The sequence below is a fragment of the Myotis davidii genome, unplaced genomic scaffold (genome assembly GCF_000327345.1).
Source record: "Myotis davidii unplaced genomic scaffold, ASM32734v1 scaffold394, whole genome shotgun sequence".
NCBI lineage: Eukaryota > Metazoa > Chordata > Mammalia > Chiroptera > Vespertilionidae > Myotis > Myotis davidii.
The window spans coordinates 4,618,186-4,639,701 of NW_006287548.1; the positions used below are offsets into that span (position 1 = coordinate 4,618,186).

General features: G+C 38.2%; 1 long non-coding RNA gene across 2 annotated transcripts in view; it reads left to right on the forward strand.

The window, feature by feature from the left end:
* The first annotated feature begins 219 nt into the window (after nucleotides 1–219).
* LOC102759854 overlaps nucleotides 220–21,516 on the forward strand; it is a 36,231-nt gene continuing 14,934 nt past the window's right edge. Inside the window, exons 1-2 of one of the 2 annotated variants that reach the window (XR_001513136.1) lie at nucleotides 220–559; nucleotides 831–898. This is a non-coding gene — a long non-coding RNA (uncharacterized LOC102759854). The remainder of the gene's footprint in view (nucleotides 560–830; nucleotides 899–21,516) is intronic. The other variant, XR_435433.2, reaches the window with a different exon arrangement.

Below are 21,516 nucleotides of genomic sequence, written 5' to 3' on the forward strand. Positions count from 1 at the left end.
TATGTCTGAAAACTGCCTGCTTAAGCAGTGTGTGTGTGTGTGTGTGTGTGTGTGTGTGTGTGTGTGTCAATAACACAAAGGAGACCAGATGATGACAATCATAGGCTTATAGACTTGACTCGGGGGGGGACACACTTGGATGGAGGCAATTAAAATGCCTGTCAGGCATTTGGTACCAGCAGCCCCTATGGCAACCACTGAATCATAAGCCAGGGCTGCTGCACCTTATTGTCAGTGAATGATGGCGGAACTGGGTGGCTTGTCATCATTCTCGAAAATTCTGAGGCTAGTGCGCGTCCTCTCTCTCTCCCACTCGCCTTATTTTCCTTTTCGCCACTGCGGGGACGTTTGCTAATTTGCAGCTCCCCTTTCCCTGACACACACACACACACACACACACACACACACACACACACACACGCACGAGCTGGTGGCTTGCAGACTGCAGTGTGTCTGGAGCTAGACAGCCAGAGCCAGCGTGTGGAGATGCTGCTCAGGGAGAAGGATTCCGCAGCCATCCTCAGAGGCTAGACTGGGTGATAGCGCACCATACACGCTGGTAATGGTCTGGGGTGTTTACATTTTTAATTTTGTTTTATTTCTCATCTGGTTTCCAAAGAATCTGCTTTATGTGATGCCAGAGTAAAATGCTTTAAATTCATTACCGAGCTTTCTAAAAATTCAAGTGCTGCATTGTTTGTACTACAGCTCTCAAGACAGACTTATTGTCTGGATGTAAAGAATGCATTTTCTGACTGGTGAGTTATAATTTTCAATATTTAGTTAACAAATCTATATATGTTTTTTTTCCTTTTGTTTTGTTCCAGTAGATTCTTCAGTTTGTTGTCTGTAACCGAGGAAGCATTGATTGGGAACCACTCATTCAGAAAATTAAAAGGTACCACATGTTTCGTTTATATGTTTAAATGAGGGAAAATCAAGGAGGAATTGGAATGTTTTTATTTGAAGTAATCTCTCTGTGCCTGGTCTTTTATCCTTAAGCCTACGTCGATCATTGTCTAGAGCATGTATGATTTCCTAGGGAGAATGCCATTTTCTAAGGCTATTATATGATTAGATATCTAAAGAATTGTGTCTTTTGCCTGTGTTGCACGTTATTACAGATATTAGTATGTCTGACTTATTGTTGGATTTTTATCACTATAATGGCTAAAAATATGCAAAATTCCCTATCTTACTGAAAGTGCAATAATTTGAATTTAAGAGAAATAGACTGATTTTATTTGAGGAAATCTTGCTAAGAAGTGATTTTTTTAAGTGGCTAAATGAAATGGCTGTTCTTTCCCAAATAGAATGGGTGCTAGAGACGAAAGCCTAGGAATGACTCAGTATCGTTGGGTTTTGTGAATAAAAGATTGTAATTTATTCACGGATGGTTTAGCAACAGATATATTCAAAAACCGAGGTTGTTAGGTATTAAGAACTGATTTTAATACACTGTATTTGGCATTGACAGCATGAGAAAGTGATCATTCCTCTTGCCATGAAAGCAGTTGAATCCATTATTCTCGGGCCTTATGCCTTTACAGGAAAAATATTAATTTTCAAATTCAGCATCAGGATACATACAGATTGGAGATGACAAGGATGGGTATTACCTTTCCTTTAATTCCTTAAGGTGATCTTTGACTTTAATGTACACCCACGTCAATAAAACCTTTATTTGTAATTTGGCTTTAAAAAAATGGAAGACATTTCTGCCTTGATGAGAAGATGATCAATAACGTCATTAAAGCCTTTTCTTTGCATTCACATAGTATTTCCCCTCAGACTCTGGCCCAAAATATTTTACGCAGTAAGGTTAGTTTTTTTTTTTTTTTTTTTTTTTTTAGCTATACTTTAAAAATGGCTAACATTCAACTACTGATGCTGAAATACTAGAAGTCTGTGAATATTTACCTGTGAGCATGAATATTTGTAGCAGTTGAAGGAGACTAATGCATTGTCCTTCTTTAATTTTCTCTGCAATGTGTAATTATGAGAGAGAACCTTAATTTATTCATTCCACAAACAGTAAGAGCCTTGCTTCTGTGGGTGGTTATTGTGGGAGAGGGGGAAGGGACAGATGTCTCTGTCACCCCCTTCCAGAGTGTAGGCAGCATCATATAATATTGTTGCACAAGAGAATGAATTTGTTAAAATAAACCACTGGGCTCTAAAAAGGGGAAAGTGCATTATTTCAGATACTGAACAAAATCTAATAGGTTAGTCTGTTAGGTTCATCTTGTGTATTCAGAGATAGATAAAATATATTGCACTTTTTCTTCAGAAATTACTCAGGAACCATGTATGAAATCCCCAAACAGGACATGCGATTCCTCCTGAATATTGTAAAAGCCTTGGGATCATACTTTCTTGTTAGGTTTCACTCAGAGTAAGTGAAAACATTTTATATTTGGTGAAAACAACCACAACCCTCTATTTGGTATTTTGCCATCTAACTAAATCCATACAGTATATATTTCATATGAAAATCTGTTTCCTAATTTTCAGACTCATGTAGGAAGTCATTATATTAATTTTTGACCTCTGGGGTATTTACATGAATTGGAAAAGGATGAAATTACTAATTATCCACCCAAAAGAAATCTTTACTGTATTGTCAAGAAGACCTGGAACTAGAGAAGTGGCATATTTATTACCTTACCAAGAGCATCTTGGTCCCTAAATTTTCTAGCACCATTTAAAAATTCATCCAGGTGTTGATATATTTTGTGTAATCAACCAGAGTTCATTCAAATAGTCTTTTACATTGTCAAATCAAAGTAGAATTTGACTACTGGACTCTAAAAGAGTTGGGGATCTGTATCATGGCTTTTCTAACCAACATCTGGGCATTAGTTTTACCGTTAAATTCCTTTACTGATTTTTTCACTGTATCTTCAGCTCATAGCATAACGCCTTGACCACAGTGGTTAAATAACTACTGATTTAATTATTTGATGGACAAATAAATTAGCTGGGAAAACCTGCATTTTTCCTCATTACTTTTCTGTTCTTGTTTTTCATAAGGTTACACACTATAATCTTGTTTTTTAGTTACCTAAAATATTCATAATAAATCCCTAATTTATGGTAATTAATTAGATATTACCAGGTAAAAAAGCAGCCAAACCATGTCTGAAAATGTCTCCAGGCTCCATGGAAAAGGACTTTTCTGGTTTTAGGTTAAGATGGAAAGAATTTTTTAAATGTCCCTTTCCCTTTCATCAGCTAGGGGAACGATGCCAAACTGCAGCATGAGTGTTGCTTTATGGGCACTTCCTAAATATTCCCAGGCTTGACATTGTTTATTGCTCTTCATGACTTCAGCCAAGGTTTTGCTGCAGCGCAGGGGAGGAGGCCCTCCTCTCTCTCTCTTTGTAGATGCAACACTAGAAATGATGTCATAGTCTTCCTGAACACTTTCTTGCTCATTATGGAGCAGTTCAGTATGACATCCTTTTATACGTATATATTTAAGGAATCTCTAAAGAAACGTCTAGAATCATAATAGCTTTAGAGAAATCGTGCTTATTGTCCTTTATCTCTATTAATAAAACTATAGTTTCTTGTTGACTCTGTGCCAGATAATATTCTAAGCCCTTAACACAGGTTGTCTCGTTTTAACTCTCACTACAATCCTGGGAAGTGGGGATGGTCTCCATTTTACAAATGAATGGACTGAGAGTCTCCAATCGGATAATCAACACAAGTCTGGCCCAAAGTCTTTTATATGAACCACAACATACTACATTTTTTCCAGTAAATTTTTGGCTCATAGTGATTGTGTTCATGTTTTATTTATGTACATGGTTTGTATGTTGCTGCAAGAAGGTTAAAATAGCATGCTTATAGATTCTTGTTTTTATATACATAATATAGAAGTAAATAAATCTTTAAAGACATCATTGTAATTTTCAAGCTCTGATACAGTGTATATTTTAATATATATTTCTATTTGACCCAAGAAACTTTATTCTTTAAGGAGGAATATCAGGAAACCTTAAAGTAAATGAATTAATAAAGCCTTTCCTATGTCATCACAATGAAGTTGCATTACTGAATTGCATAATCTATATGAAAAAAATTAGCCAGAGAATTCTGTTGATAAATAGCATAACAGATACCATATCATGCACAGTTTTTTTTTAAATTTAACTAATGACAGAAGTTTCAAATGGACAAAATAATAAAAAAGCAGGGAACAGTATCAGGAACAGTTAACACATTCAACCTTAAGTAAAACTTACTAACCAAGGGCACTAACAATTACACAAATATGTGTTAAGATGTTCTACTTGCAAAGGAGTATATACAACAAAGCACTTTTGGAACTCAATGGGCACAGCAGAGTAAGTCAAGGAAGCAGCACCAATGCTCATTGATAATGTAAGAGACACATGAATAATCTCTTAAGGGACTTCATTGCCTGGCAGGATTACTAACAATTGAGAAGGGACTCAACAGGAAGCACATCATGGAGGATGAGTCTGTTTAGATGGAAGTAGGATGAATAGAAGTATTCAGGGAGAGATAATGTATGGAGGAGCTTCGGGAAGAACAAACATTAGAAAAGGAACCAAAGGAAATGAACATGTTTGGCAGGCATTGACTAATTTCATTTGTATTCTAGAGTGCAGGCGGAAGGGGAATCTTAATAGATAAGGATGGAAAGGTAGATAAATACTATTAGGTTGTACCATATGAAATGGATAATATTCTACCCTTTTGAACTACAAAGTAAAATAAAATTTTTAATATACTTTTTAATTGATTTCAGAGAGGAAGGGAGAGGGAGAAAGATAGAAACATCGATGATGAGAGAGAATCATTGATAGGCTGCACGCCCCCTACTGGGATCGAGTTCGCAACCTGGGCATGTGCCCTTGACTGTAATCGAAACCAGGACCCTTCAGTTTACAGGCCGGGTGCTCTATCCACTGAGCCAAACCAGCTAGGGTGCAAAATAAAAATTTAATTCAGTTTAATCTAATACATTGTAAAGGGATCTTAAATGCCAAGTTGAGGAGGTTTTTTTTCAATCTGTATTCAATGGAAAGCCATTGAGTGTATATTGAATAAGAGACCATTATGATCTCAACTGCATTTTCAGATGACTTTTTTTATATAGCTATGTGAGATAAATTAGAGTTGTGTGTGAGAGCATGTTGAAAGCTGTCATAGGATAATTCAGGAAAAAAAATGAAGGCTCTAAGAGGGCATGATGGTGGGTATATAAAAAAAGAGGCCATAGCAATGAGAGATGTTTTTTTTAGCTTAAATTTATATAGAGAGAATAGCCAGTTATTGACTGGAAGGAGGAATGAATAGAAGAAGGACTCAATGGTGACTCTAAGGTTTGAATTTGATAACTGGAAACATGAAAGGAGAAAGGTAGCTAAAAGCTACTTGAGGAAAGAAGCCCTTCTTTATTTTTATTGCATCCTGCTCTCTAGCAGACTGCCTAGTACACGGTAGACAGTCAGTACGTGCTGACTGAATTAGTGGGGCAAATTCATGCCCTGTTCCTGCCCTCATGGACCTTTCCTTCTAGAGGAGGGAATAATCAGTGGGTAAACAAATTAAATGAAAAGATTACTCAGGCAGCTGTGCGGAGAGCAGTTGATAAAGAGGTAAGAATAGATGCTGGGAGATAAGCTTTACAAACCTTACAGCAGAGTAATTAACTGAGATCTTATTAAAATACAGGTTCAGAATCAGTAGGTGTGAGGACAGGTTTGAGATTCTTTAACAAGCTCCCAGATGATGTTGATGTTGCTGGACTGTGGACCAGGCTTTGATTAGAGTTTGGAAGGCAAATGTCCAGACAAGAAAAATTAGAAATGATTGGAGAAGTTGTTACGAGCAAGTCAAATGCGAGCCCTTCTCTTTGTGCAGCAATAGGTACTAATACTTGTCAGCCTCTTGGGTGGTGAGAGAGAGAATTCTTCCTCTTCCGAGTTATTTTTATCCCAGCCAGTTGTTTTATGAACGATCCGTTAGACCAGCCCTAATGAGCGACTGACATTTCATTCTTTCTGCCCATGCTCAATGCTTATTATGCCATATAAAGCATTCTTGGGGCTCAGATTTGGGGATGCGATTGCACAAAATTCTTTCTGTGCCCGTTTCTTAACTCTAGTTCTGTTGCCTGCCTCATTATTTCTTTGGACTTTTTGCCTCCTCTCTGCCTGGATGTTCAGCATAGCACTGGCCTGCTAACCTCTCTGGCCCCCATGCTCCTGATATCTCTCATGTTCCTCTGTGTTTAGTCGTGAAGCTTCCGGGTTTCCACACCCCTTTTTCTGGCCACTCACATCTTCTTTCTTTGACCTATTTATTTATTTATTTTTATTTTTAAATTTTTTTCTTTATTGATTAAGGTATTACACGTGTGTCCTCATCTCCTCGTTGCCCCCCCTAATCTCCCACTCATGCCCTCACCCCCTGGTATCTGTATCCATTAGTTATTCTTATATGCATGCATACAAGTCCTTTGGTTGATCTCTCCCTCTTACCCCCACCCTCCCCTACCTTCCCTCTGAGGTTTGATGGTCTGATCGATGCTTCTCTGTCTATGGATCTGTTTCTGTTCATCAGTTTATGGTGAGATCATGTGATATTTATCTTTCTCTGCCTGGCTTATTTCACTTAGCATAATGCTCTTCAGTTCCATCCATGCTGTTGCAAATGGTAAGAATTTCTTCTTCTTTTTTGGCCACTCACATCTTACAGAAGCTTTGGGAGACTCCATTTAGAGCCATAGGGAACTTTTGAGGATAGTCTCTGATTTAAGAAATGCATTTTCTCCAACAGAATAATTTCTTTTTGCAGGACTCTTTTGGTTGATGGCAGCACCTGCATGCTTCTGAAGGAAGAATGATGATTAGGGTGTTCAGGGGGGCTGTGTTCACAAAAAGTCTGGATAGATTCTGTCTGGCGGGGGCGTTGTCTTTCTGCCTCCACTGCTAGGATCTAACTCTCAGTGCCCCTTTGTAGCTACAGGAACATGGGAGCACTTACTGGTTTGATTCCTCCCACACCACAATTTGAAGCTATAAATATCTAAGAAAATAAGAAATTTAATAAATATGGCTCACTCATCCATCAAGGAAAACAGCTTAAGTGCGTATGAAACATCTGTGATGTTCTTATACTTATTAGTATTTATCCTTTGTTTAAAGGGCTGGTTCTATCTCTAGGTCTAGATCTCTGGACCTTGGCACTATTATTTTGTAATTTGCTGTTTATTTAAACAGCCACATAGGCATGAGCAGTGTCATTAGGAACTTTAAATTAAAAATTCTAGTGAAATAGCAAATTTGTTTTCATATGAGCAGAAGTCAACTTAAGTTGATAACCACATTCCTTCAAGGAGAACATTTAGGAAATGTCCTCGAGGAGAGAAGTCATGTCATAGACATCTTAGTGCTTCCTATGTTGTCTACATAGAAAATGCCTTTGATACATATGCCGAATTGAAGCTAAGACAATGAGTGGTGTGTGTGTGTGTGTGTGTGTGTGTGTGTGTGTGTGTGTGTAAGTGTATGTAACTCTAGTCTTTCCTCAATGGGCAGTGCTAGTCTTTGCATTATCAAACTGCAATGATTAAAATTTCCAGAATTTGGATACCATGTCTATGCCCTTTAGCCATTTGTTCAATCGTTAAGTCTTAAAGTAGCACAAGATAATTTCTGGCAGAAATTCTCCCTCTCAAAAAAATTGTCTAAATCAATTCTCTTTTTTGTGGATTTCATTTGGGTCTGCCTCGGATGGTTTGAATTAACCTGTCTTCAGATTCTCTCTTGGTGTTAATGACTCTGGATTATGACCATTTAAAGCAGCTGAAAGGACCTTGATCCACATCTGGCAGTTGTTAAATTAAAGCTACTCCACTGAACACATTAGAACCAAAATATATTTCTTCACATTGTGTAAGAATTTAGGAAATGATGTTTCTTTCCAAGAAGATCTTATGTTTTATTTCTGAGGTTAACAATGTTTAATTTCCTTTAAAAAAATTTTTCCTTACTTACTGTAAGATTTTTTTTGTGGTAAGATTTCATAGTTGTGTAAACAGAATAAGATACAATACAGAGGCATTAAGGATTCTCTTCACACAATGCCTAAGAGCAGTTGGTTGGCATGATTTTGAGGATATTGCAGTGAACTTGTGATATTCTAGAATTAAAAAAACACACATAAATAAACTGCCTATATTTTTAATAGTAGGGATAGGAAGCCCTAAAATTCCTGACTTTACAAGATCACATTCGTACTTGAGATCTAACAATGAAAAAAATTGAAATTTCTGCTTAGAACTCATGGTCCTGTGAAATTTATATATCTCTGGTCAGACTGCTGTACTTTCCCGCTACAATTTGGTGGATAGTCCAGTGCGTCAAAGGGAAATAATAAATGTAATATGTAGCTTAATGTGTGCATGCAGTTTAATTCTGCATTGCATATTATGCTCACAAAACGACTCAGGTTGTGGACTTTGGATTATAAAGTTGTTGGAATAATGAAACCATTTAGACTTTGAGAAAAAATAAGGAAATCTTTGTAAGTCATAGAATGCATTTTCTAGTTCATGACATCCCAAAGCTCACAGCAATCTCTGGAATGGAATAGCAGATCTTGTTTATTACAGATGACAAAACTGAAGTTAGAAGACTGCAAATGACCTTCCTAAGTCACCCCATTAGAAACATGGTAAACCTGGGGCTCATGAATATATTGTCCTAAGTCTGGACTATTTTAATAATGCACTTTATTACTAAAGTAAAGAAGCAATTCCAAGGTAGCCATGATCTTCACTAAATGGATTGCCCTGCTCTCCCAAAAGACTCCTGCGTCTAGAGTCCTAGAATAGTGTGGCCAGGAGCTCAGTCAAATACTAGTAAAAGTAACAGTTACTGCTGAAATGGTGCAATATGAAAAGGAGATAAGGCTAGATACATCACAGAACATGTAATCTTAACTGGCTTGAAAGCATTGGATGGAGGGCTAGATTAATAATAAGAATCCATTGCTTAGTTCTAAGTTTCACACAATTTTAAGCAAGTGGTAAATAACTCAGCAAGAAACCAGGATAGCAAAGAAAATTATTTTAGCGGTAGAAAATCAGGTTTTTGGAGAAACATTTTTGAAAGCAGGCGTTGTGATTTACCTATTCTTAAGAAGAACTTTGAGCTGGAAGCTGTGAATCCCAGTGCTGAGCTCAGATGTAGATGGAAGGGTAGCATAGTAAAGAAAATAACCACCTCAGAGGTCACTGAGTAGAGTCAGGTTGAGGTTAGGGTTTCACTGCAGACACCCATAGGAATGGGTCCCCTGAGGTCATTCTCGTGGTGGCCTAGTTCTTCTTCAAATTCCCCTTTCCACCACCCTCATCTACGCTCTCATTATATCATGCCAGGGTAACAGAAATGCTTTTATCGGCTATGCCTGCCCTGAACACCATCACCCCATTAATCTCCCAAAGTGTAACATTCTTCTTTGTTATTTCCCCTCAGTGATTCTCATTTACTCCCGTGGGCTGTGCTGGTCAATAAATATGGTAGCACCTAGCTCTATGTAGCTATTTAAGTTTAAATTTTTTAAAACAAAAAATAATATTTCATTTTCTAATTGTACCAGCCCCATTTTAAGTTCTCCATAGCCATATTCTTTTCATAGAACATTACATACTGTGTTACAGTACATTTCCATCATCACAATGTTTTATTTTTTTGAAATATGTTTTTTATTGATTTTTAGAGAGAGAGGAAGGGAGAGGGAGAGAGAGATAGAAACATCAATGATGAGAAAGAATCATTGATTGGCTGACACACTGGGGATCAAACCCACAACCTGGGCATGTGCCCTGACTGGGAATTGAACTATGACCTCCCGGTTCATAGGTCGACGCTCAACCACTGAGCCATGCCAGCTGGGCCATAATCACAGTTTTATTGGAGAGTCAATTCTGGAGCATAACCAGCCTCCTCACCCAAGCATTCAAAGATACACGGACTTCTTATCTCTTGCTAACCCTTGGCATGCCATACACTCTCCACTCCACAGGCTTCTCTGCTGCTCTTCCTCATCATCATTATGAAAATGAAAATGAAAATAATAATAGCTCGCATTTATTTAATGCATAGTATGTGCCAGGTACCTAAATTTTCTCACATGCTTATTTACAAAGAAAGAAGGCCAAGGAGGAAGATAAAACCTTGCCAAATAGTTTTTTATTCCCATTTCACAGAAGAGGAGATGAGGTTGAGTGAAGTTAAGTATATTTCCCAAAGATAAATAGCTAGTAATTGGTGGTGCTCAAAGTAAAAGCCAGGTCTGTCTGGCCCCAAAACTAAGCCCTATACCAGTTATTCTTAACCAGGAGCAATTTGCTCCCTCTGCCAGGGGTCTTTTGGAAATGTCCGGAGACATTTTGATTGTGTTTTTATTGTTCAGCTGCTGGTGTTTTGTTGTGGGTTGTTATACTTGAAAAACTAGGCTGAAGATCGTGGGCAGCTGTTGTAAGTTTCCTCTGCGAGGTGAGATCTGTGTGCCCGCTCACTGTGACCGCAGGCCTGGGAATTGGCAGAGTCTCAGGAAGCAGCCATCCAGAGGAGCATGGGGATGGAACCAACAAGAGAGCAGGTTAGGGTGCTCACAATCCCACATGGGTTTTAATTCTGCACCCATTTGCCTAGACTAGACCAGGTTTCAAAACTGATCACCAACTTTCACTAAAGACTAGTTCTTGTTTTTACCCTTGTGGGCAAATCGTCTCCTGTCGGCCGAAAATATAGTAGCAAAGGAGACAGAGAAGAGAGGGTCCCCGTTCTGAATATGTTCTGAATGAATTGCCCTGATATTGGTCCTCCACTCCTCTTGGACTCTAGTTGATGACTCTTAAGTTTGGAGTTTTTCCAGGTTTCTTTGGGAAAGTTGCTATTCAATGATGAACTCCTACCAGCAGTTTCCGTCTTCTTTTTTTCCTCTCTCTGTCTCAGCCCATCTGCATTTTGACTTGTAGAATAGCTTTAGTATTTCTGTTAGCTCATTCTTTCCCAACATTCAAAAAATCATTTTAACGATAATTTAGAGAAAGAATTATGTGTAACTCTTCCGTCAATGACCATATTTAATTTTCTTCACCATGATTTTCAATAACATCAATATCAATATATGTTTGCATTGCATTCTTTTGCACTAATTATATTGTACTACCTCTACTATTTACTAGCTAGATGGAAAAATTACTTCTTTGTCCTCTGCCCTCTTTTTATATAAAATGCAGATAATAACTGATTTTGTGTTGAGATGGAACATATGAGTGCTTGTGGTAAGCTAGAAAAATAGACTATAAATGTAAGCTATCGTTACATATAAGAGCAACAAATAAATGTAAACCTGGAGATAAGCCATAGTACTGGCATGTCTTACTGTTATTGATGAAAGTGAGGTAGCCCTCTCCCCACTGGGTCCTGGGAGTTGGGTCCTTACGATATGTTGAGAAAATGAATTTTCTAAGACGGGCACGGGAGGATGAGTGTTTTTTACTTGTGTGGAATTACATCCCTGCATTTGTGAAGTCCCGTTTCCCTTAAGCCAGTCCTGGAAGAGGTGCAGCTGGGGATCCAGTAGAACTAGAAGCAAAGCCAGTGTCCAGAGTTTCCATTCCATGTTGGAACTGGGTCCGGTTTAGCGTTAGGCTAGTTGCAGTCCATTAGTCCATGATGTGTGGGGTCCACGTGGTGGTGAGCGATGTGGGCAAATGCAGGTGTGCCGGGGTTCTTGTCCCAGCATCTAGAAGGGTTCAGGAATCTGGAGAAGGGGCTGTGCATAGATGACATAGGAATTCAGAGACTAATAAAGCATCCGGAGACGAAATATAATTTTGAAAGGCATTGTGCCCTTTAACTGTCTGGCAGCCACAATCAGTTTCCTATTCAGGTTTGGGGAAATGCCTTTAGCCATTCCTAACAGGTGACTACATGTGTGACTCAACCCTATTGAGTCCCCAAGTCTCATCAACCTTTTGATGAAATTCTTGAAATTATGACATGCTGGAATTGGTCTATGGCACAGGAGCGCAGGAGCATGAGAGCCCCTGGGAAACCAGAAGTTAAGTGCACCATGCCGAGAGGCAAGAGCGTGAAGCAAGAGAGCAAACTCCTTTGTGTAAGAGTTTAAGTATCTCAACTCTTCCTGCACTTGTAGTGGCCATGCCTACTCTGGCCAATGATCTGGTCCCAGATACGACTGACAGACAAGTACCTTCCCTATTTCACCCATGCTTAACTGGGTATGCATTTACACTGTAGCTTCCTGGCAAAGTTGCACAAATGACTATAGTATTTGGCCTTCCCTTTGCACCTTTCCAGTTATTAGTAACTAGGTTAGATTATAATGGTATCACTACCAAAATGGTACATTTTTCATCAGGGATGAACATTGGCACATCTTAATCACCCAACATACATAGTTTACCTTAGGGTTCAGTCTTGGTGTACATTCAGTGGGCTTGACAAATGTAGAGCAACATATAATGTCATGCAGTGTAATATCAGCATGCAGAGTATTCATCTTACATCCCCCACAGATATTTACTTTTTTTGTGATCATATACTACACTTTAATTTCAGGTTTTCTTGTTTGTTTTTTATAGAATTCTAAATTACTATTTGGGAACACATCTAGAAAATATGAAGTCTTTGAGAAAAATGTTTTTAAGATAACAGCCTCTATTTATAAAGCTATTTATTACAATTGCCTTTATCCCAATGAAGCAGGCATGTCTGGAGGCTATGGCCATTATTTCCTTTTGTTACCAGAATGTCTGGCATTTAACAAATGCTGGTTTATAATGTAGTGGAATAAGTGCATTCTTTGAAGTTAGATACCCTTGGATTCAAATCTAGTTTCTGGCCCCCACATCATTCCTCAGTTGTACAAAATAGGAATGATAAGATCAGCCTCATTAGGATATTTAGGGAGTTAATGAAGATAATTTACATAGCAGAAGCTCTATAATTGCCGATGGTTATTATGACTTTCCAAGTTTCTATTTCTCCACCCCTTCTTTAATAGTTAAGGTAGGTGTTCAGTTCTTTCTTTATGTTGTTTTGAAGCTGAGTAATATAAGTTTAATAAAGATAAAGCCTGACTTTAAATAAAAGGTAGGTAAGACCTATAAAAGGAGGTATTGAAGAACCTCCACAATTTGTATGTGTCCCTTTCTTCTTTAATGCCCACTCCACCCCCACCCTCCTCCTACACACCCCACACAGAAATTAACAAACATTGACAGGTGAAAAGCAGCAAGACAAAAGATACAATTGTGTTGAATCACCCAAGGTCACCAGAAAGGCTGGGAAATTATTTACATTCTAAATTACACCACCTGGGGCCACTATGCTCTCTGGAGAGAAACTGGCTAGGGGAGATGTTAAGAGTTCAGCTGTCTCCCAAGAGGCTTATCTGCAATGCAGATTTTCCTGAGCTTTTCCTATCTCTTTCTGCCTCCAGAGCAACCAGCTGCTCTCAGTCCTCCCAGCTGGCCTAATAAGATTTGTCTTCTCTATAGCCTACTTCCGGCCGTCCACCACCAAACCATATTCCAGATAGAGATTTTTTTCCTTCCCAACTTGTATCAAAACCCCCACCTTGGCCTCCCTTAGGAGGAGGGGGTCAGGATGGAGCCTTTTGTAAACTCACTGGATCAGAATCCCAGCACTTTGAAGAACCAGTGCAAATAGGAAGACAAATACAGAAATAAGCCCTAAACTCCTACTAGTGTTAATTATTAATATCCACTACCAATAATGGTACGTACTCACACTGGGAATTTCTTTTAATGAACTCAGAACAGGAACTAGCTCTCCTGACAACTGAAAAACAGCCCTGGTAGGGAGGGAGGCTAATGACTCAAGCAGACATCTCAAGTTCAAAAATCAGTGGCTAGACCTGAATGCATTTGCGTTAGAAACTGATTAACCTTAAAAATCAAAGAAAGACAAGATGTCCTTAAGGAAGATGACCACTGGCTATGCATAACCATTCTCTCATTCAACTCCAACTAGGAGTTAAACTGCCTTCCAGTGGGGGGACAATAACAGTTGGTTAAATAGAATTCTCTGTTCACACAGACATGAAGTCAAGAAGTGTCTGGGAAAAATAAACCCCTTGGTTTATTTAGGGCTAAAGTACAATGTGAAAACTACAATATGACATGGCTATATGTATTTTTTTTAATTAGCATGTTGCCCATGACAAATGCTTAAGAAGACCATGACACTAATCGATAATCAATCAACAGAGAAAGCTCATCACCTCCAATGCGCCTTTGTAGTTTTTGTCTCATTGGATGTAGAAACTTAAAAGCTGGCCTTAGCACAAACAATTGACTGGATGGACAGGAACACTATCCTGCCAAATGATGTTCCATGGACTTCTTCTATGTAGACGTGAGGAACAGGCTCAGAGTAAACATTTAATGGTGCATTTTTAAAGCTTTTCTGCTTTGGCGCATAGCTTCTTTGGCTCAGTGTTAATAGATATGGCGGGGGGGGGGGGGGGGGGGGGGGGAAGGGGGGGGGGCAGTGAGCCCCACTCTTTAATCCCTAAATCCATATTTAAGCTCTTCTTATCTCTTTGTATCCTCTACCTTTGGCCACATAATAGGGAAGCCACAGTTTTGCATGTTTGTTTATCACAGAATCTCAGTATTTGGAATAAGTAGAATGCTATAGGACAGTGGTTCTCAACCTGTGGGGCGCGACCCCTTTGGGGGTCAAAGGACCCTTTCACAGGGGTCGCCTAAGACCATCAGAAAACACATATATAATTACATTTTTTTTTAATTAATCACTATGCTTTAATTATGTTCAATTTGTAACAATGAAATTGGGGGTCACCACAACATGAGGAACTGTATTAAAGGGTCATAGCATTAGGAAGGTTGAGAACCACTGCAGGAGAACCATTCTTTTCAGTAAACTGTCCTGATCTTTTCATCAGTGGAACGACCCACACTTGCTGTTATTGATTTCAACGTTGACCTAACTGTCTAAGGGCTGTGTGTGCTCAGGTGGCAAAAACACAGACTTAGAAAAGTTTGTATAATGTCAAGGTGAAGCCCCAGATGTCCTGCTTTTCTGGCAGAGGAATGTGTACTTGCCTGGGGGGATGTGTTACACATTCCAGGGAGCTAAGGGTTCTGCTTTGCTGAGCTGTGGCAGGTCCCGTGGCTGCTGGAGGATTTTGTTTTCCATACTGTGTGCATTCACTCAGTTCTACTAATTTACCTCTGAGATTCCCTGATCTGTCCAGCATTTAAGGCGAGGTACCAAAAAGGGGCTGTAGAGAGCAAGCAAGATGCACAGACTTTTAGAATGATTGCATTTGTTTCATCATAGATTCAATTTAGTATTCCTGGCCGACGCTGAGGTATTCATTCAGTTTGCACTCAGTGCCCTTGAAATAAGAAAGCTGTACAAATCCCTCTCTTAATCTGCCCTAATCAAGATGAGCTACTTTGGGAGTTTGGCCCTTGAGTTAACAAAAAATGACTGTCATACAGGGAGTTCAGTGCCCTATCTACATAATCATAACTTGCAGCAGAAATATTTCTGCTCCTGGTCTTAAGAATCTTACCAACATTCATTTTAATGATACATTTGTTCTCTGGTGTAAACATCAGCCATTAAAATATAATTGGAAGTAAGAAAAGGGAGATCTTCCTACTTGTGATGGACTATCTTGATTTGTCTTGGAAGCTTTTGGTAAAGGATTTCACCATAACATTGCCTTTGAAGTTTCACTGGAATGACTTACTGTAGCAGCCTGCTCACAGAGAGCAGTGAGGATCTTCCCTATTGTGCAGGCAGGCAGGTTACCCCATGCACATGAGTCTTGTTTGTGGAGAGAACACGGTTCAGTTCTTTTATTACTTAAACAAAAATAACAAATAATTATCCTGCTGTAATAGGAATACTGATAATTATAGCTTGCCAGCCATGTTGTATAAGAAGATAGGAAAGACACAGTGTTCGTGTCAGCAAACCCCAAAACAGAATACTTCTGCAGACTGAAATAACGCCCACTTCTAAAGGCCACCCCACTGAAACCCTAAAAATTTCTGGGCTGAATGAGACTATATGGTTATAGTATATTAAACATAGTCAGAGAGAGAGAGAGAGAGAGAGAGATTCATTTTGTGAACCCAATCTAATCAGATATTAGTTACTTAGAATCTATTAAGTTGGACATATATAGAGAAGCTTCAGGAAAATCTGTACAAATCCCTGCTTTGTTTTGATGACATCATTTTTTGTGTGTGTTTTTGTTTTTGTTTTTTTCATTTCATTTTGTTTTTTGTTAATCCTCACCCAAGGATATTTTTTCATTGATTTCTAGGGAAAGTGGAAGAGAGAGGGAAAGACACAGAGAGAAACATCAATCTGAGAGAAACACATCAATTGGTTGCCTCCTGCATGAGCCCTGACCAAGGCCTGAGCCAGGGAGGAACTTGCAATCAAGGTACGTGCCCTTGACTGGAATTGAACCCAGGACCCTTTGGCTGACGCTCTATCTGCTGAGCCAAACCGGTTAGGGCTGATGACATCATTTTGAATGTAATATTTATGACATTTGAAAGTTGAGATCATGACTGTGAGTCATTCGCTTTTGCATCTACTGGTATGAGGCTATCTTTTTTGGAGCTGAGTAACTGTACAATTAAATTTCTATTTAAAGGAAGAATAACAACATCAAAAAGTCAAATGTTAACTCAAGTGAGCATAGTAAAGAAGGTCTGATATTTGTATTTTAAGAGGACACCACAGTAAACTTAGAGCATTAATATTAAATTTATAATTTGCCATTGTATTAATATTGAACTCAAGCAGAAATATTTATTAACCTTAAAATGTTTTTTAAGTTTTCTTTATGATCAGTAAAGTAGTAGTATCTGCCAGTTAGTATCCTATATAATAAAAGGCTAATATGCAAATCAACCAAATGGTGGAACTACCGGTTGCTATGACATGCACTGACCACCAGGGGGAAGACATTCAATGCAGGAGCTGCCCCCTGGTGGTCAGTGTGCTCCCACAGGGAGAGTGCTGCTCAACCATGGCTGGTGAGCACAGCGGCAGTGGCGGGAGCCTCTCCTGCCTCCGCGGTAGCACTAAGGATGCCCCGTCGGGGAGTGGGCCTAAGTCGTCAGTCAGACATCCCCCAAGGGCTCCCGGACTGCAAGAGGGTGTAGGCTGGGATGAAGAACCGCCCCCACCACCACACAGTGCACAAATTTTGTGCACTGGGCCTCTAGTAAGAAAATATTCACAAAACTCATCCACTCACAAATATTTCTTATGTTAAACTATACATATCCAAGGTACATTTCCAAGTAGGCGGCATTCTACTTTCAAATAAGAGTTAGGAACTATATAAACATTATATACAATTTGACATTTATAACAATTTAAAGAATTGAGGGATGTTCTGAATATTTAATACTTTTTTTATTCCAGTATCTGAAGAAATATGTGCTTAAATACAGGGAGAAACAACTGTTTGATTGACTAAGATGAATTAACAAAGCAATATATAAAATTTTATCCCAGGGTCACTCCATACCTAACAGATTTTGAAATATGGTAGATTATTCCCCGGCCCTCCTGACCCCCCCTTCCCCCTTGCAAGTCTTCCATGTAATATCATGTAGATGCCTTATACAGTGGTGTGTTCCATCATTGGATCCTAATCAGCCTAGTACCCTTTTACTTTACTGCTAGAACCTGTTTATATTTCTAGCTATCGCCTTCTTATTCCCTTTTCTATCCGAAATCCTCTAACATGTCCACTCCACTCATTGCCTCATTTCTTATCTGTCCTACTCTCTTCTTAGCATTTTACTAGATTTCTTTTTCACCCTACCACTTGCTGAAACTGTTTTTTGAGAGATCGCCTTTGCTAATCTTGTTAAATAATTGAATGGTTGCCTCTTAGCTTTTATGTTGAATGACTCTCTTTGGCATGGCAATGATGCAATAGAAATAATATTGATAACTTGGTTTTAGTCTTGATCTGCCACCCACAGCTGACTGTGAAACCTCTGATAAGTTATAAAACATCAAAAGACTGACTAAGATTAAATACTGTACACATATGAAAAAAGGTATACTTAGTGACCACCCATCTCTCCTTGAAGCCTTGTTTTTATTAAATTCTGCAATACTGACTTGTCCTGTTTTTCATTATTGCCCTTGCTAGCTTTTCCTCATCCAGCCACCTTACCATTGGCCTATCCCAAGACACTTGTTTTGCATATGTTTGAGGAGCTCATCTGTTTCAATTAAAGATTAACCTCACTAAAACACAGATGACTTATATCTTATCTAAAACCTCCAAGAAATCCCTGTTACAATAACATAAATATATTTTCTTCCAACTAGGATTCCAAGCCCTCTGTCTTATGCCCCAAACTATATTTCCAGTTCTATCTGCCACAATTCCTTGTGTGCCAAACACTTGGCAGTTCTCATGGACCCATCCTCTGCTACTTCTATGCTTTTGTTTCTGTTATTTTCTCAGTTTCTTCTCCTATCTCTCATCCTTTGCTTAAATACTATACTCTCCTGAATAATTGAAATTTAACGGAATCTTTCTTGATCTGTACTTTTTCTCCTGTGCTTTCAACCCAGGCTTTGTGCTATAATTAACTGCCGTCCCAATAAGCTCTTGAAGTCAGGGAGACTATTTCAGCATTTTTTTTTAACGGGGTCTAAGTAGACAGGGTATAATTCAGTATCTAATATATATAGTAGCAAATGATGAAAAAGTCAAAATGAATATTCTGAATCATTTTAATTCATTATAGGAAGATTTATTTTTTTCACTGCTTGGGCTTAAACCTTTTGAAAATTTAAAATTCTAAACAAAGTTAACATTTACCAAATTAACTTAGATTTTAGTATTAATACCATGAATTAATTAACATAACCAGTGGGTCATTGATTTTTAAAAAAATTTTATTTTTTTAGTAACAGCTATATTGAGATATAATTCACATACAAAAATTCACCATTTTACCTGATACAATTCATGGATTTTTAGTATATTCACAGAGCTATACAACCATCTCCACTATCTAATTTTAGAACATTTTAATCACCCCCCGCCCCAAGAAACCCCATATGCATTAGCAATCACTCTTCTTTTTCACCTTATGTGAACCATAGGCAGTCACTAATTTAGTGATACAAGCAAAAAGAAAATGTGCAAGCCTTACATTTCTCTCCCAGGGCTTAGCTACATTAAGTAAGGTACAACTTGCTGGGAAATGCATATCTATTTTTCCAAAATTTGTGGTAGATAGAATCCATGGCATTTAAAGTTTGCTATTATTGGATTCCTTGCTATCCAAAATAGAAGTTTGTCTAATTGTCATAGAATAAACAGCTATTTATTAGACTTCTCCTATTTAATTTTGTAAAGAACTATTCCCAACCCTCCTACAGACTAAGCAAGCGAAGCTATTTGAGAAGTAATCAATAAATATATATAAAGGCAATTTCACCCATTGCACAATAATCATGTCTTAGACCTGTAATATCTAAATAGTATAGAAATAGTTCTCTAAATTGCAAGTGGTTACTACCTATTTCTTGAGCCCAAAATGCTTTTAACTTGAGGTTCTTTGGCTCTAAGACAGTATGTGAATGGCACCCAGCTTTTGTACAAATAAAGTCAAATACTCATGGGCATAAATCCAAAGCGTTTTATAAAGAGTTTATCACAGCCCAGTTGGTGTGGCTCAGTGGTGAGTGTCAACCTATGAACCAGAAGGTCACAGTTTGATTCTCGGTCAGGGCACATGCCGGGGTTGCAGGCTCAATCTGCAGGGCAGCTGATCAGTGATTCTTTCTCATCATTGATGTTTCTGTCTCTCTCTCTGATAAAAATTATACATATTAAAAAAATAAAAGCTTATCACACACACAAAAAAGCTAAAGACCAGTTTTTCTGAGAAGAGGAACAATCATAAATTACCAGGAAAAATGCTTGGGCTTATTTTGTATCACTGATGGAGGTGTAAGCCTATACAATTAAAACAACATTTAAACTAACAGTTATCACTAAGCTAAGATCTTATGAACAATATTCTTTTTTAAAAACTAATATAGTGACAGTCAAAATGATGGATTACATCAATAGGATTAATTATATATTGTATAGCAGTTATTTCTCAAACTGTGATCCTCAGATTACCGCCTAAGGATTCATATGGAGTGCTTGTGAGGAGGTAGATTCCCGGACCCACTCCACACCTCTGCAGTCAGAATCCCTGGATTGGAACCCAGGACTCTGAATTTTTAACCAGGATCCCAGATGGTAGTGATGTCGCCCATGTCTGGAAAGTGCTTCTAGAACATAATAAATGGGAATGCTCTTGAATGTTTTTGGCAAACCTTCCCTACCCAATTCATGGAGTTGTATAACAATACCAGTACCATGTGACAAACACTGAGTATTTGTCAGACCCCTTGTAAGAAGCTTTCTCTAACTTATCTCTAGTCCTTCAAATTGTTCTGTAAGAAAGTAGATATTATGATCTATAATTTATGGATGAAGAAATTAGGGCCCAATGAAATTGAATCACTTGCTACACAGAGGTCTTAGCTCTAAAGTCTATCTTTCTCTCTGTTGAGCAGCTTCTTACTCTAACCACTTCACTGATTCCCCATTGTAAGAAATATTTTTTATATGAGCCCTAGTCAGCACCCATCAAAATCCATGGTCATCAACACAATTAGAGATTTATAATGAACAAAGTATAACGCATGAGCCTCTCTCGCTAAGCACAGCTGTCTGACACTTTTCTAAAAGAAGCTTTCAGAGGTAACACTTTATAGGCAGGAATAGTGTGACTATGAGAAAATTGCTTCCAGGTATAATTTAACAAGCAGAGAATATAAAGGAAAACCAAAAAGTGACCCTAAAACCAGTCTGTATCATTACCCCCCACCCTCCCAAAAAGGAAAAAGGAAATAAAAACGTCAAAAGAGAAAACATCTCTGTGTAACCTACAAAGGAGCTAGAAGATAGGTCTGTTGAGCTTTTTTTAAACATGAGTTTTGATAAGAATTGTGCCTCACAGAGATGGCTCTGAAATGGGTGCCATAGCACTGGAATTAAGCTTCATTTCATTCAGTACTTTCACTGGGCACCAACAATGAAATTATTCAATTTAAAAATATCCCCACAAACATCTCTGTTTTATAGACTTTTACTTGAAAAGAGATCAAACCTTTTGCCAATATAGTTAGTATAACATAAACTATTCCTGCAATTTTGAGAGTGACAATAAAACACATTTTGTTATTACTCTAGTTGTATTTTAAAAAATAAGTTTGAATTTCAGTTATGTATGAAGTCTTCAGATTATGAAATTTAACTAGACTTTTAAGAAGGCTTAATTACAATAATAATGATTTCTTTTAAAATATCTTCATC